Below are 17,381 nucleotides of genomic sequence, written 5' to 3'. Positions count from 1 at the left end.
ACTGCTGGGGAGATTATCTATAATAAGTATTTTGAGAAGAGCTTCTCTGGGGGATTTGTAATTATTTAAAGAGAAAATTATAATGTGTTGTTTGTTGTTATCACAAAGACAAGTTACCACAGAAGTTCCAAAATAAAATGACACAGATCAACATACATACATAAAGAGTGCTTCCTAATCACAAACTTGTTTACAGCAGCTGAAAACACAAACTGATTGTAAAGTAGCATGGTAGGCAAAATCACTAGTGATAAATGCAAAGTTATGAACGGGGGGAAAGAATACACAGAACTTAAGATCCGAGTTGCAACTCTCTTACTCCTTCAAATCAAAGCTACTCAAACATCAATAACCAAAGTGGGAAAAAAAAAAATCAAATAACACAGAGCACATTTATTACTACAAAAAACCCCATACTCCACCACCACTTTGCTTATCATGAGACATTCTGATCACTCACTTTTCAGACAAAGGGAAAAACAGATGAGTTACATGAACAATTTATATATACTCATGGAAAACACTTCTCATTGAAAGGAGAATAATTCATGGAAGATCCTAAAACTGAAAGAATTAAAAAAAATACATAGATGATAAGAGTTGTCTAGTGTCTTACAAGGAAAAAAAGGTGTCAAATTAAATAATTAAGAAGATTTAATAATCTATTGTGCATGAAAACATTTTCTTCTTAATTGGGAGAGTCACTGCTGTAGAGGGCTACAAGGTTAGAAATGGAATCAGTTTAAACAGGATTGGGCAAACATGAAAAAATGCATTGAGGACTTAAAACACAGCAGTTCAAAGGAAACTCTACAAAATTTTTGGCCAGCCAGTTGAAAACTAGAATACACTGGTAGAAAAATCAGGCTACAACTGAAAAGCTTCTATTCCTAGACATTCCTGCTGCAGACAAGTTACCCAATTGTCTATTTGCCTAGTACAGCAATTACCCTAACCTAGGAGAGTAACAATAATCTTCTTACATACAAAAGAAATTATCACTAGCCTCATGGAAGCACTACCCATTTACCCAAAAAAATCTAAATTTCAGCCTATGCTCTCAAGTTGACTTCAGCTGATGGACGGCTGTCAACATTTTGGTAAAAGGTTAGAGATTACCTGAAAACATGTCCCGATGTTGTGTGAGGCCATCCAGTCCTAATGATCACTTCCTGACCTTGACATTCATTTCACCATAACATCATTTAATTCCTTAATTCAGCTACTTTCTGAAGTTCCTATCCTTATTACAGAAAACCACTTGCTATCAACTTGATTTTTCTTATGTCTGATGACCACAAGCAGTATCTGCAAAGCAGCAATCAAGAAGCTCTCTATCTTAAATATCTTGCTGCAGCTCTGGAACACTCATTCCCTACACAACCAGGTGCAACCCACATACCATAGCTTTCTTGGGGTATGAACCATCAACCCAGTTCCACAGTAAGCCACTTCAGCTAAAATCACGTAAAAGCAGCACTTTTTCACTGCAATTGAAGCAAACTAGTAACCCAGCTATAGCCACATTTAAGAAGTGAAAAGTGCTAGAAAAACACAAGTAGCCCAGCATTTCTGAAGGGTTGTACTTTAAGCCAGTTTTAAGCTAAATCTGCATGCTACGCTCCAGTCTCAACATGGGCATAGTGAATGATATATACTGTATATGGAGAGACTAGTACCTATGTGAACAGAACTCCAAGTTAGAGACAAAGCAGTGGCAGGGCCCTTCTGAGTCAGCAAATATAAAACTCTTACCACAGCCAACTACACAAACTCTTTTTGTTTGTGGTTTTTTCCCTCCTTATATCCTTGCTGAGGGGTATTCAGTCATCAGCCTTAGCTTTTTATGCTCAGATATGCCTTGGATACGTGGTGGCTCTGATTTACTGTTAACTTTTACACTTCCAACAGAAGTTTTAACACTTCTGAAAGTCTGCCTAGTTACCAGGTCCACAGTCTCCTTGTTATGCTGTCATGTGGCACAGCTGTTTCTGCAAACACACACACTACCAGACAAGAGACTTTCCAGCCAGATCAGTTCACAAACGAAAAGTTTCTGTGCAAAAACACAACATCTGTGCCTGGACATATCAAAGCTGGTGTCACAGCTCTGAACTTCAGCACAGAGATTATTTCAGCAGACAGGATAGTCATGACAAGCTGATGGTCGCAGACAGAAATGCTCTACCCTGACAGTAACTACCGCATAAAACATTCCAATATGTATGCGCCCACTGACAACACAGCAGTAAGTAACAGGCTGAATATTAAAACAGGTGAGACTGAATTTTACAACAGGTATATTCATCAGGTACAATGAGTGTTACATCTGAAGCAAACAAGGCTTTAAGAAAGCCACAGATATTACATTAATGTCACAATGACTCAACTCTTTCATGTGCTGGCTTCACACACAAATCATGCTAATGAGTTCAACAGGAATACTTGCATTTTTTGGCCTAATCTCTAGTGCAAGTATCCACAACACCAAAGTAAAACAAGGGTCTTAAATTTCTATACAAGCTAATTAAAGAGTCTGAATAATATTTAACATAAAACCAACAATGTATTTATATTGCTGATGTTTCAGAACATGGGTAAAAGTTTTCAGGAGCAGGATACCAAGTTCGGGTTCACAAATCTAATTTATCTGTTAATCTGAGTACCATCATTACAAAAGTCTGGTATATCTCACTACTTCAGTTTTGAGATACTACTTCAGAATTCATTTTCTGGTAGGTTTGGAGCTGCTTCAAACATAATTCTTTCCTCTGATTTTGAAAGAAGTTGTATGGATTGAAGAAATTAGCTCACTAAAAGCCATTACATAAGATGCAAAATATGTTTGCCACGCAGATTTAAAGAATTCAACAAAAAAGCACACAAAAGACCTGTAATCCATCAGAGACAGCAACTAAGAACAGCAAAAGGGCAAGATCTACTTAGTGAAATATTTTAAAGCAAGTCAGCAATTTTGGTTTTATTCACAAGAGTAACTATTTACACACAGTTAAAGCTTATCAAAAACATGCAAACTTTGACATCTTCTGAGTATCTTAACTGAACTGCAGCCACCACCTGTTACACGTTGTCCCAGGTTACAACGACATGCCCAGAAGTATGTATTCTATCACCATCTTTATGAACTGTTGAAACCAGGAGGGCCAGTGATTTCCTTGCCTTCTTCCCCCGGACTATCTCCTGTTAATGGGCCCATCAATGCCTTGCTGTATGACTCATAGATAACTCCCTCCGGAGCCACTTCTGTTTAATGGGCAATCAAGGATCCACCGCATGACTCACAGAATGACATCAGCCCATTGTGGGACGCTCTGCCCAGGGGGGAGGAGCAAAGCATCCTCACCTGGATATAATCTGGTATTCAGGACAGATCAAGCGGCCCTTACCTGTTTCCAGAGGACAAGAGCAACCAGACCTTTCCTACAGGATCACTACTTCAACAAGACCACTTCATCTGTACTGCTACCACCAGGCTAACTAGTGGGGTGTGAGGCTGTATTCTGACTCTGTCAGCAGTTTTGTTTTGTACTATTGCATGTATTTTACTTTTTTCCCCCCACATTAAATTGTATTTCTGACTTGGAGTCGCTCACTGATTTTGCTTTCAAACCAGCGAAACACATGTGCACACTGACATCTGTTTTCCAACTGATGTTTCCAGGAATATTTGAATAATTTTACTTAACACAGCCTCTTTTCCTTGAGTCTTCCTACTCAATGAATGCTAAGAAATGCTTTCTTGCATACACGAATGGAATCAAAATACAGAGTCAACCACAAACTAAATTCTATGAAGATCCATAATGTTGACCAACTGTTTTAGGGCACCCATACTGACATGTCTCTCCTTATCTGCACATTTTCTATGTACTTCATGGCTGCTTAATCTTGGAAAGAAACTGATCAGCAAGAACACAGCACCATTTCTAGCCTTAAAAACCATTATGTGTAACATTTTATCTATTACTTAAGCAGCAAGATGCTGTTTAATGATGTCCTTTATTATAAATGGAATAGAAAGGTGAAACAAGACAGAGAAACAAAGGACCCACAATAAAAGCTTATCTATTACTTAGATCCAAACGTGTATCTATTGCCAGAAAATAGGCAACACTAGACCACAGCAACAGAACTCAAGATGGCTAAGTGGAAAAAAGAAAGACAGTACAGGAACAATAGAGACACTATGCTAAAGATATGGAAAGGACATCTAAAATCCTGAAAAATAAAGTGGCACTAATACAGCATGAAAAGAGGTGAAGTTGTCATTTAATGGAACTTAACTTTAAAAACTGCAACACTTAATAGGATAAACAAATACTGAACAGCTAGATCAGAAACAGACTCGGGAACAATAAATTTATTTAGATGTCAAGCCTGGGCAATAGAACACAGGCCACTGGTGTCAATGGGTCACAGCACACATTTCAAAAACATGCCTTACTCTTGCCCCACAGGGAGCAATGAAGATTAATTGAGAATTCGAATCTATGAAGTCTCTAGTTTTTGCTGGTATTTCAAGAACATCCAATAGATACAAATAGCACACAATCTTCCAAATTCATCAAGTTACAAGAAATTCAGTGTACAGCCAATCATATATAAACCAAGCAAATGTAAACAAACAACTAGAGACAGGAAAGAAATCTCAAGAGTAAAAATTTTTCAGTGTTTGATTATCTTAGCTATTCACAATTTCTCTCTTGTTGCTACTTATGCCCATTACCTGCCATTCTATAGCAACAGGTACGGCTTTGTGCTCTTGGCTTTGTCTTCTCTGTATTTTCTCACTAATTAGTTGAAGACAGCAATAACCTCTCCCTTCAGCCTTCTCTTTAGACTGATCACACCCCTCTTTCTCAATTTTTCCTTCTTTGTTATGTGTTCTAACCCTCTAAGCTGATGGCCTTATACTGGGCTTACTCCAGTATATTGGTACCTTCACTAGGGCACAGTTGAACCAAAACCAGACTGAACACTGTAGATGTGCTCCCCCAGTACAAGAGAGTTTGGAACAATCACCTCCCTTAAACTGCTGGCTACCTTGCTTATTTCAGTCTAGTATGCTGTTTGCATTCATCCTGCTAAGGCGCACTATTCCTGTTTAACTTGTTGCTCACCTGACTGTACTATTCCCAAACATTCTGGAAATGAAGACACTTTTTAACTATCAACACAGACTTTTAATATTATTCTTCATTAATGCTTCTTCTTAATTGGTTGGGGTTTTTTTTAATTTTAATTTTAAAGTAGCATTCAATCTATACTCCTATGTACATCCCATGAACAGGTAGCTCTGCGTGGGTAACTGGTATCCACCACGCCTAATGGCACACCAGTTCACAGTGCCTAATTGCACTAATCTTTTTGAGTGACGCTTCTAAAATATTTTGCACGTACTTAGAAAGAAGAAAAACTGTCATGCCAAAATCCATTAATGAACAAGTTGGCAGAAAAACCATTTGCTTTCGCTTTACCACAACTAACATCAGCTAATAACCTCAACCAGACTTTTAATCCCTGAGAAATTACCAAGTATTGGTTAACAACCTAGTATTTTTGGCCTAGTAAGAACAAGCTTCTGTGAAAGAACAATATACCTGCAGTGATTAGTATTCAATGCATTGAGTAATTCAGAACAAAGAAAACGGAATTTTATAAAGTAAGTTAATGTTACACTATATGTAGAAGGGAAACCCATGTAGACTAGGACCAAGTAAACAGACAATGAAGCTACAGTATAAGAAAATCTTATCACCACAAACAAAATGAGAGAAAAAAGGAAGTGGAAGAAAATCAGAATCAAAAACCAGCCACAAAATAGTTCATGTTCTATATGAAGTAAGGTTTCCTGTAAACAGGATCCAAGGCAAGAATAGATCTGGTCAGCAAGGCAAGCATGATAGGTTTTCGCAGCTGCTGCATGGCTGGCTGACTGCAAGTTACATTATGCAATCAAGACTCCAGGTTATCCAACTGTTTTTAAAATGTATGAGGTAGCCTTATTTTTAAGAAAGATGCATACTATATTCATTAAGGCCACAGTTCCACAACTACAAAGCACATCTAGTCCTGGACAGGACTCCTGCGGTTTTGAATTCCTACTCCTTTCCCCTTTCTCCCTAGCTGTTTAAGAATTCTAACAGCCATCCATCATGGGAGCCAAGACGATACAAAAAGCCAAGAGCAAAGATTCTACACCTACACAGCTCCTCACCCCAAATTTCACTGTGATGATTCATGGACATAAACTGACTCCCAAAATTAAAAACATAGAACAATCAAAAAAGACAGAAAAGGCTGATGTTGGTACAAACAGGAAAGGACATGACAAAACGAAGTTAGTCTGGTTTAAATAGTAATAGAACCAAGGATATTATACATTAAATTTAAACCCATGAAAAATATACAAGGTAGTATTTGTTTTAAACCAGTATTTTGTTTTTTGAATCCATGTATGCAACTGGAAGTATATTCTGAGCCTTAAAAAAAAAAAAAAAAAATCTATTAACTTTCCTAGCAGGGAGCTTTTCCAAATCCTCTAAAAACTTTTGCCCAAAAAGAAGAAAGTGATGCCTCAATAAGCTATTCCAACTCCTAGCTATCGTACCTGCTGAAAAGCTACACAATGTTCCCTGTTTGATTTTGTACTGCTCAGGTAAGAACTGACAGTCAGAAATTCAGCCTTTAACACTGGGCATAGAAAGGGAGGTGGAGTAAGCGCATCCTATTATCTAGCATGTTATCAGGCGCACAGTCTCTCCTAGATCAGGATTAAGCCACACACTAATCTATTCTCTTTTAATTGAGGAATAGGCTGAATTTCTGAAGTCTGTTAATAGAAAGCATGTTTTCCACTCCTCCAAGCAATTCTTGTGTATCTTCTCCAAACTTTATGGTTCTTTTAAATTACAAAAAAAAAGCTGAATTTAGTTAGATCATTACTGTACTATACACAACAGAAAGAATTTCACAATACACAATCTCAGAATTTCTATTTGTTAATTCTTTGGACAGAAGTATACATAATGATGGTCAAACACAGTGATGATAGCAAATATCCAACTTTTGCTTCCGGTAAAAAGTAAACCACTTTTGTTGTGCTCTCCATTTTCCTTCATTTCTAAATTGTGATTTTTTTTTTTTTTATTACATGGATTACAAAGGACTTCTTACCTGGTCTCTCTAGATACTACTTGAGTTCCCTAATGAGGCATCACCATCCAGAACAAGACATAATTTCCTGAATGAACATTTTTCTCAAAAAGCAAAACCACCACTACAAGCAAAACTACTACTACTAATCATAATAAACAAAATCCCAAAAATGCACATGTGCAAACACTAGTTATAAATTCAAAAGCTGTCTGATAAATTCTGCCAGCTTAATAAGAATTATTAAACATTTATATATTGGTATATTAACAATCAATTTCTGCTCAAAAAAATGATGACATTATGTCAGGTATAACAAAACACAAGGTCTTCCCTTTTCCACACACACACAAAAAAAAAAAAAAAAAAAAAAAAAAAAAAAAAAAAAATAAAGACACCAATACCACACCCATAGATCTGAAGTGTTATCACAGACTCCCAGGAGCCAGAGCTGTGGTCACATCATGCTAGCCACTGTGCAAACATGCAAACAGAGAGTACAACTGTTCAAAGCGTACACAATCTAAACAGAATGGGCAACAGATGGAGAGAGACAAAAATGAGAATACAAGGAAACAGCACCACCATAAACAATAGCTACAATTAGTTCTTGTTCTAAGGATGGTAAGTTTGAGTCCCAGGGTGACAGGAAAGGTGGTGGTTTGGGTTTGTTTTCAGTAGGCTTCATTTCCTAAATCCAGCTTCTTTTGCATGAACAGGTTCCAAGTAGCCTGCTCGAAAGGGTGCACAAGTAGAATTTCTCCAAGCACGAGCAGCATCACAGGAAAATGAACTGTTTAACTGTCCATGGTGTCACTTCTAAACAGCCCTTACAATCTCTTAAACAACAAAAAACACACAGTACCTGTCACAGTTAAATCCCAACATTAGATTAAAGGTAAGTAAAACCTGTTGCTTTTACCACCATAAAATGCAAAAAGACCAGACAGTCAAAAGAGAAGTCCAGGAAAGCACTCTGGTATAGGATTATGAATCCATATCAACAGAGTAGGATCACTCTTACTACATCTGTTAAGAAAAATTGTTACCACACAATACAGAGGTCAAATGCATGGATCATGTACTCATGTGATTTATTAACATACAGTAATTTCACAACCATAAGGCGCACCGGACTATAAGGTGCACCCCTGGGGAGTCGGCAAAATTCGCAACTTTGTAGATCACAAGGCGCACCGGACTATAAGGTGCAATTTTGTTTTGCAGCGAGGCTCCGCTACCAGCTCACCCCGCGCGGTTGCTGGCCGAGGCCCCGCCTCAACCCAGCAGCCACTGGCCCCCGGGCCCGCCTGTACCCGGGGGGGCCGGGGCATGTCCGCCACTGCTCCGTGCCACCTCACCGGGGCCGGGGCATGCCCACTGCCCCTCCGTGCCGCCTCTCTGGGGCTGAGCTATGGCCGCCGCCCCTCCGTGCCCCCCTCCACGGGGCCAGGGGATGCCTGTGGAGGGGCCGTCCCACCTCCACGGGGCCGGGGCGTGCCCGCCGCCGCTCCGCCCCACCTCCACCTTGCAGCCATGGCACTGCCGGCTCCCCCCGCGGCTCGCAGCTCTCACTTCCGGGTAGGCAAATTTCTGAACTTTGTCTATCAGATAAGGTGCACCGGACTATAAGGCGCACTTCCGGGTTCGGGGGAAAATTTTAGTCAAAAGGGCGCGCCTTATAGTCGTGAAATTACTGTACATAATATAAATAACAAACATGTAATTGCTGATTAACAGTTAGGACACCACTTACTATGTGGAAAAATTCTAGTCTCTGTTAGAAGAGTGTGTGCTGTGTCTAAAACCAGGACTAGATTATGGGCTTGAACCAAAGATCTCATGACACTGCTTTCTACAAGCAACAGCACAGAGCTTTCCTTTGCAATAGTAGCCTCAGCTAAATGTCAGACATCCACAAAGAGAAGTCAAAAGCACAAACAGATTTAGCTAGTTTAGAGGGCAGCAAGTCTGGGAGAGAGAGAGAGACTTGAAGGTCATCCATACAGGCATGACAACTAAGTTTATGAATGAGATAAACAAAATTACTTTTAGAGAAATTTGATGTAGTACTAGGAGTAAATATGAAGCTGGAAAGATCTTACACAGATCTAAGGAAAAGGAACTCCAAAAAGAACTAAAGTTTTCACAAGGTTATTTTCAAGGAGAGGGGAAAACAAAAAGCACAGTTGCATTATGAGTTAACTGGAATGAATTAACATTTTTTAATGTTCAGTGTGGCTGCATTACACAGAAGAGCCTAAAGAAAGATAAGATGCCATCACACTTCCAACAAAAGCCTGCAGGAGGCAAACAAAGATGTCCATGTTTCTTGGACTAACTGTGAAGTGTAAGCAGCCCTCAATTAGCAAAATTTTGCATAACCCATACATGTATAATTTTCTCCTTCAATGCCATCTTTCACAGCAAAATATTAGAGGAAACTAAATGCAGAGACCAACATAAACAAAACACCAACTCTTCCATAATGCCCATTGATCTCTCCTGAAGATCTGGCCCAGCAAAAGTTACACCAGCAGCTCTAGTTCAAATATCTAAGTACCTGTTGTCCCCATCAGTGCCCAAGTGGCAGCATGTACCCAAGCATACACGGTACTTTGTATAAACTATTCCATGGGGGAAAGGTGGAACTGTCATGACATCCTGCTTAGCCTGTGTTGGGGGTAAAAACTCATGAGCAGGAACTATGCCTGAACAGACTTCTGTACAGCACTAGGTACACAAATGTCAGTATTAGAGCCTTTGGAAGCTACTAAGTGATGCTAACTGAAGGATTCTGATAGTCTTGCAAGGGTTAAAGAAGCTGTACAATGAAGTTCATAAACCTTTTAAATAAAGAAGTGACATATTACTCATTATATTTTTTAGAGACCCAAACACACAGTTTTGCACAACAAACACCATTAAGTAGTCTCATCTCAGACAAACTTTTAAAAAACCAAACAAATCCATCAAAAATCCTCCTGTGCCAATGACACTCAGCACAGCTGGCTAAGAGCACTGACAGCGCCTGAGTGTTTCAAACCAGTATTGCAGCTACTCAGTTCAGATCACTGAACACTTGCTTCTGCACCCCACCCCTGTGATAAGTCCCTGCTATCCCCATGAGATTTTCTAATAGCTGATGGTGAGAAAAGGGGCAGAGAAAGAAGTCACAATAAAGCTAATCCCAAAATTTTAGGAAATGTGGACAAAAACTAAGCATTTAAGCATGAGGACAAAGTTATGAAGTACAAATGCCCTCTGAATCAAGGACAATTTGAAAAATATGTTGGTGGAAATCTTGTCACAGAAAACTGTCACTTGAACACAAAAATTAACAACCTAGATTTTACTTATGTTGGACTAATAAAATCTGTATTATAACCATTGACTGAAATAATTTTGTTCTGATAGCAAACTGAAGCAAGAAAACAACTTTCATCATTAACATGTCCAGTCCATGAGATAATTCAGGGTGAAGGCAAAGAGAAACCCTAAGCGGACCCTACCCATAAAGGACAGTCACTGTTCTCATCTATTGCAACTGGTGATGTTCTAATACACATATACATATAATGAAACTCCTTGTGTGTGTGTGTGTGTGTATGTGTCTCCTATTGAACTTCAGTGGCATTGAGTTTCACAGAATACACAGAAAATTGATAATTCCTGGAACTTCATGGAAAAGAAAAACATTAAATTCTCAAAATAATGTAAGTATAAATAACTGGCATTGAAATCATAAAATAATTTAGGCTGGAAAACACACTTAAGATCAAGTCCAACCATTAAACTGGCATCACCATGTTCACCATTAAACAATGTCCCTAAGTTTCACACACACACCTACCTTTTAATTACTTCCAGGGATGGCAACTCCATCACTTTCCTGGGTAGCACGTTTCTATGCTTGACAACCCTTCCAGTGAAAAAACTTTCCCAAATACCCAATCTAAACCTCCCCTGGTGCAAGTTGATGCCATCTTGTCCCTGTCACTTGTTACCTGGGGGAAGAGGCTGACCCCACCTCGCCACCCCCTCCTTTCAGGCAGCTGTGGAGTGATGAGGTCCCCCCTGAGCCTCCTTTTCTCCAGGCTAAACACATCCAGCACCCTCAGCTGCCCCTCACAGCACTTGTGCCCCAGACCCTTCCCCAGCTCCGTTGCCTTCTCTGGACACGCTCCAGCCCCTCAATGTCTTTCTTGCAGTGAGGGGCCCAGAACTGAGCACAGGATTGGAGCTGTGGCCTCAGCAGTGCCCAGCACAGGGGGAGGTCACTGCCCTGCTCCTGCTCGCCACACCACTGCTGATCCAGGCCAGGATGCCATTGGCCTTCTTGGCCACCTGGGCACACATGGGATTGTATTCCAGCAAGCAAACCACAGCAGCAAAGAACGCTGCTTAACCATCTGACTAGGGGTAAGGGATGGAGATTCACACAACAGCAAAGACACACAGCTTGTTCATGCACTAGAAACCACAGAAACACCTGAGAACAGTCAGTCACACATGAATCAGCACTTCTCTCCCAAAATAGGTGGCAGGATGAATAGTCTCAACAAAGTGCATTTATACCAATACACACAGTGCGGGCAACAAACAGGAGGAGCTGAAATCCACTGTGGAGATGGAAAACTATTATATAAAAATCAATATCGTGAAAGTCCTAACTGAAGAGGCCACAACATGCAACTGCATCCCAGAAGTCTCACACTTCTTCCTACCAAAAATTTCTCTTAGAAGTACAAAATGCTATCTGACGAACTTGTAAATCTTGGTCCAAAATGACTAATGTAAGTAGTAGGATCTAAACTGATTAAATCGTTCATACATCAAGTTGACATCTATTGCCAGCCACATCTGCCAGCAGTACATAGGGCAAACTATAAAAATGGAAGATAAGCTAAGTTTCGTCTGAACTTTAATGTGTAAGCAACCTAGTTAGGTACACAAAGCTTTCAACAACTAAGATTAAATCACTGAAACAAAGTAAGAAGTTGAAAAGAACACTTTCAGCTGTGGAGTTAAACACAATTTCAGTGGACACAAAACTCCACTGCAACACAGGGGTCTTTTAAGGCCCTCAAGAGGCAAATATAACCTGAAACTTCTCAGATGGGATACATGAGTAGTCTTTTGAATTCTTGAGAACTTCAAATTTCAATCTCTTTCCACAAATCGGTTGAGCTCACTGCTACTTGTGACAGAAAAAATACATAGTTCTCCACGAACAGAGAATTTTCCATTAGTAACAAATCTTGATTCGAGTCCGTAACAGGAACTCCTCTTTTGTTGCCGGGTGTATCAACTGAGTGCAAACTCAGACAACTGACAGAACTTCAGTAATTCTGTACTTAGTCCTCAAAACCAAAATGAAATCTTCTCAAAAAACACAACATAATTCGTGATGCTGCAGGACCAAAAAAACCAAAACCCAACCCAAACAATCTCAGCAAAAACCTCAGAGACATAGAACCAGCCTTGTACCACATCCCTCTGCATACCTGAACAAGCTCTATAAAAGACAAAGAAACTTGCTTTCACTTTTTTACTGCCACTTTGACATTCTTGCTGATGCAAATCCCTCTTAGCATGTTACTACAGAGTAAGCAACAGTAAAATACAATCATATATATTTGAGGTCAAAGAGGATTAATAACAACAATATAAAGCAAATTTAGTAGATAATAAACTGAATTTATTGCTCTAATTAAGACTGTTTTCTATTAAAACAAGTTACTTAGTTTAACCACCTAATAATGTGGTTGATGAGTTTGGTTCCTAGAGATGACCTTGCAGCACTAAGCACCAAATACATTCCCTCCCAGAACAGCATGGTTCTATCACGTGCCATAAGAAGGCTGCAGCACCATCATCACAGCTGGAGGAGGACAATGTGCCACCCACCAGGATGCTTTTGTGCAAGACGCTTACTGAGTCTTAGTAAGGTTTACTGAATCTTAGCTATATGGCTGTTCTTAGCAGTATTCTCATCTTTTCATAAGAAGCCACACAAAGCTGCAATAAGTTTTGTCAAACCAGCTTCAGAACACAACAGTTCCCCTCCTTCCAAAGCATTATTTGCCTTGATTGCACCTAGAAGTAACTTTTTTTTACATGAAGGATCATCAGAAAAAACAGAACAGCTGTTAGACTGGAATGCATAATGAATCAGAAGTAAAATTAGATTGTAGCCTTGCATCCAAGATATGGTAAGAGTTAAAAAATTACTACTAAAAATTTTAAACTGCTGTATCAAGTCAAGGGTTGGAGCAGACCACTTTATTAATGATAACCTGCCATGCAAACTCTTACAAGTCTTTGATGTGGTTCCTAATTTTAGGTGCTCAGAATAAATACAGATCTGATGTCCTCATCCTAAGCAGCGAGGTTTTGTAGCGAACCACTCATTCTTTGTATATGTAAGCCACCAAAAAGTGACAAAGAAAGTTGCAAGCTTTGCGAATCTGTAACATCTACCACGTAACACAGCAAGGGACAGAAATAAAGGGGAAAAAGAACCCTCAAGATACGAGTGGTGGGGAAGACTACAAGACCTGAATCCGTGGTGTACCCAAGCGAGGGACCCAGAAGGCAAGACAGGCGCTGAGCGCTTTTTGTTTTGTTCTCGGGCTGCTGGCTCCCAGCGGAGCCGCCGCGCTGCCCGCCGGCGCCTCTGGCGGCACAGCCCCAGCACCGCGCCCGGGCCCGCCGCCGCAGCTCCGAGCCTGTCCCCGGGCGCCCGCAGCCTCGCCTGCTCCTTCGCCGCACCACTTGGCCATTTCCGAATCCCCCACGCAGCTAAAAAACAGCCCCAAAATTAAACAACGGCAGAAACTAGAGTCAAGTTACAACCCAGCCCTAACCACAGGGATTGGCAATCAGCCTCTCCTTAGCCAACCTAACACCCAACAAAGATCAAAATCTGCTCTCAAAATTCCACGCAGACAAAACACCAAAAATGCTCGCTACTGAGAACCCGTGGGTTTCCCCAGTGTCATCCAGCTTTTTGGGGAAGGGGCAAAGCGCATGGCTCAGAAGCCCAGCCAAGGAACCCAACAAAACCACCCAAACAAATCTGCGGGTGTAAAGAACCAATCTGAATGCACAAAGAGACGATGGAGTGCGCTTCTCCATCGCGAACTGCTGGTTGATTTTAAACCTCCCATGCCTCTTCTCAGATTCGAGATGATACGCGGGGCACGTGATTCGAGCAATGGGGGGGGAATTCAAGATGGCTGAAGGTGTCTTGTCACGGATTTTCATACACGCTCCAGAACTCTAGAGGGCACCCGAAATATGCCCTCCTCCTCCTCCCTCCTGAGCCGGGTAACGTGAGCAGCGGCAGCAGCCCGTCGTCTGCCTGCCGGAGTTGGTATTGCAGGAGCGATGTCTGCAGCAGCAGCGCCCACCCCGAGGAGGAGCCGCCTCACAGCCATTACTGGGGTTTCGCCCCAGGGCAGCAGCCGCTGGATCCTGGAATTTCCCCACCCAGCCCGGGAAGGACCTCATTCCACCCCTGGCTGGAGAATACGAGGCCAGGGGAATGGTTGAAGCCCACTCTAAGCAGGTCTAGCAAAGGCAGAAACAGACACACAAATAGCACTCACAATGGAGCTCCCTCTCCTTGTTGGTCGCTGCCAAGGCTGCACCAAACTGGGCTGGAGCCTAAGGGAAAGACACGGGGTTAACACGGGGCACCGAGGATCAGGCAGCGCCCCCAAGGAGCGTTTCCACCGCTTGGCCAAGGCATGTACTGCCTGCATCACTCACCACTTCCCTTTAATCCCAGTCTTTCAAATAAACAAACAAACAAATAAATCCACTGCCCCCCCCCACCCCCGTAGGGGCGGTGGGGTACTCCTCACGGCACACCCACGCCGCTTTTCCCCGCTGAAGGAAGGAAGGACGAGGAGCCCTCCCCGGGCGCCGCCGCACCGGGGGCTTCTACCGCGAGTGTGGAGGACAGAGGCAGCGGTGGCAGCCACGGCGTGGAGCAGCGAGTGTTAGCCGCCAACTTGCCCTATCAGCCCTGAACCGGCGCGCGGGGGGCCGCTGGGCCCGCAGCGGCAGCGCCCCGGCAGCGAGCGAGCGCCCGCGCCCCCCGCCCGCTCGCGCGGCAGTTGCCCCTGGTCTCGGGTTTGCCCCCCTGCAGTCGGCCAGCAGCACTACCGCCTCCTGGCCGCCATTAGAGGGACCCAGCCGAACAATACGGGAGGGGAGCAGCGGCGGCGGCAGAAGCCGCGGAGCGCCGGGCAGGGGAGGGGAGAGGAGAGGACGGGAGGGAGGTACCCGCGGGGGGGCGGCGACGGCGGCGGGTGGGGGAGGCACCGGGGCAGAACAACAGCCGAGAGCCCGGCGGGGAAGGGAGGGAGAGAGTTAAAATAGGAGGCGCTAGAGCAGACCCGGCCCTTCCCCCAAATGCCCCTGCCCCCCCTTCGGGGCTGCCTCTGGGCGCACCCCATTTACCCCCACCGCCCCCCTCCCCGTGGCGTGATGCCTGTACGCGGGACTGCCCCCAGTGCCGCCCGCACCCCCGCCGCCAGAGGTGGCGGCACGGCAGCGGCACCGCGGGGTACTTCGGCCGGGGAGCTGTGAGGCACGGCGGCTGCTCTCCCATCCCCGCCCTGGGGGCAGCTGAGCGCCGCCAGCCCCTCGCCAGCCCGCCCCGGTGAGGTGCAGCGCCCCGCACCCGCGCCTTACCCGGCTCCCCACCGTCTGTGGGCACGGACCCCCCCCGCCGGGGACGCACGCACTCTGCGCTACTCCTCCGGCGCCTCAACTCTAACTCGGTCCAGTCCCGGGCGAAGCGCAGCTGCTGGCGAAGGGGAGGAGGAACCGGGCCAAGGGAGCTCGGGGAGATCCGCCTCCCTGCCCCGGCATTGGCTTTCCCAGAGGGCGGGCTCTGGCGCTGGGCTAGCCGAGTGGGTGCGCCGCCCATCCATCAGAGCCGCCCGCAGCCGGTTGACCCTATAAACTGCCAATCTTCCTCCTGGCCATGCTTGGGGTTCTTCCCACTTTGATCCATCAGGTTTGAGGAACCCGGATCGCTGCCCACCGACCGGCTCGTTACCCGTGCCCGAGGGTTGCGCCGGCGCTCCCCGCGCCGCTCTTTGACAGCGGCAACTTGCAGAAGTTTTCGTTGCCGCCGAGCCGGCTGCGCCCCGCCGGCCGGGGGCAGGGTGCGCTGGCCGTCCCGGCCGTGCGCTCGGTCCCTGCGGCCGCCACCGCTCCGACCGTGGGGCGCGGGCTCTCCCGCTCCGTGCCCCGCCGCCGAGCCATAGGGGCTGGCAGTGCTTCTCCGAGGGGTCCCACTCCACTCTTTCCTTCCCCTCACCAGAGCTTGAACCCGGGGCCATTCCCATGATGGACAGAGCATGGGTAATGGAAGCGTTCCCAAAGGGAAAAGGGAGAGTTCACGTCTCCTAGGGAGGGCGCCTGGCCTGTGTCCCCGCAGCCTGCCCCGCCGAGCAGCGCCTCCTCAGCCGAGGCCGCCTTGCTGCCCCCGCCCGCCGCGGGGGAGGGCGCCATATCAGCCGCCGACACGGCTCCTGGAGGAGGAGGTGGTGGTGGTGGTGTTGGTGGTGGCAGTGGTTGGTGGCGTCCTCCATTTTGTCGGAAGCTGCTGCGGGGAGCTTGGTACCAATTCGAACCAACGTGAGGCGCAGCGGGGCGTCCATTCGAACAGCCTCCGTTTGGCTTCCCCGCGGGAAAATGAGCCGGGTGCCCCCGGCAGTGCCGCGGGGTGGGGACGAGTGCTCCGGCCAGGCGCCGGGAGCCAACTCTCCGCCCGCCCTTCGCCAAAATGGAGGATGCGCGCCTCCCTTGCGCGGCTCCTTCCCCGCGCTGGCCATGACACCAGGGCCCGCTCCTTCGAAGACCAGGGCAGCGCAGCCGCCCGAGCGGCGCGCTGGTCCCGCTCTGCCCCATCCACCCATCCTCCTCTGCCCAGAAGAGGGAGAGAGAGAGCGCAATACCCGCCCTGCCTCCTCTAGCCGGGATCAATCCGTGTCAACCACGCGGAGCAGTGTCCCCGGGGAGACAGAGCCTCTTGTGTGCGCAGGGCGCTGGGTTTCAGCGGCTGGCGCCATTTCCAGTCCGGGAGCGGGAGCCTCCCGCGGGATCAGCATGAGGGACAGCCTTCCTCACGGGCGGCGCAGGAGTCACTGAAGGGTTGTCTCCTCTCTCCACTACCTTTGATG

The 17,381-nt window shown here is 45.2% G+C and overlaps 1 protein-coding gene across 5 annotated transcripts in view; it reads right to left on the bottom strand.

Moving 5' to 3' along the window:
• The window catches only part of ZMYM2 (zinc finger MYM-type containing 2), a 92,398-nt gene extending 76,359 nt beyond the window's left edge, over positions 1 to 16,039 (bottom strand). For 2 of the 5 annotated variants that reach the window (XM_033051426.2, XM_033051430.2), the window contains exons 1-2: positions 15,883 to 16,039; positions 14,790 to 14,847 (exon numbers count right to left, since the gene is read on the bottom strand). The gene's annotated coding sequence lies outside the window, so the exon portion shown is untranslated. The remainder of the gene's footprint in view (positions 1 to 14,789; positions 14,848 to 15,882) is intronic. The other 3 variants (XM_033051429.2, XM_033051428.2, XM_033051427.2) reach the window with 2 other exon arrangements.
• Positions 16,040 to 17,381: the final 1,342 nt, after the last annotated feature.

Source organism: Catharus ustulatus, chromosome 2, assembly GCF_009819885.2.
Source record: "Catharus ustulatus isolate bCatUst1 chromosome 2, bCatUst1.pri.v2, whole genome shotgun sequence".
Classification (NCBI taxonomy): Eukaryota; Metazoa; Chordata; class Aves; order Passeriformes; family Turdidae; genus Catharus; species Catharus ustulatus.
Note: the sequence above shows the minus strand (reverse complement) of the source record. Positions and strands in the feature narration are given on the sequence as shown.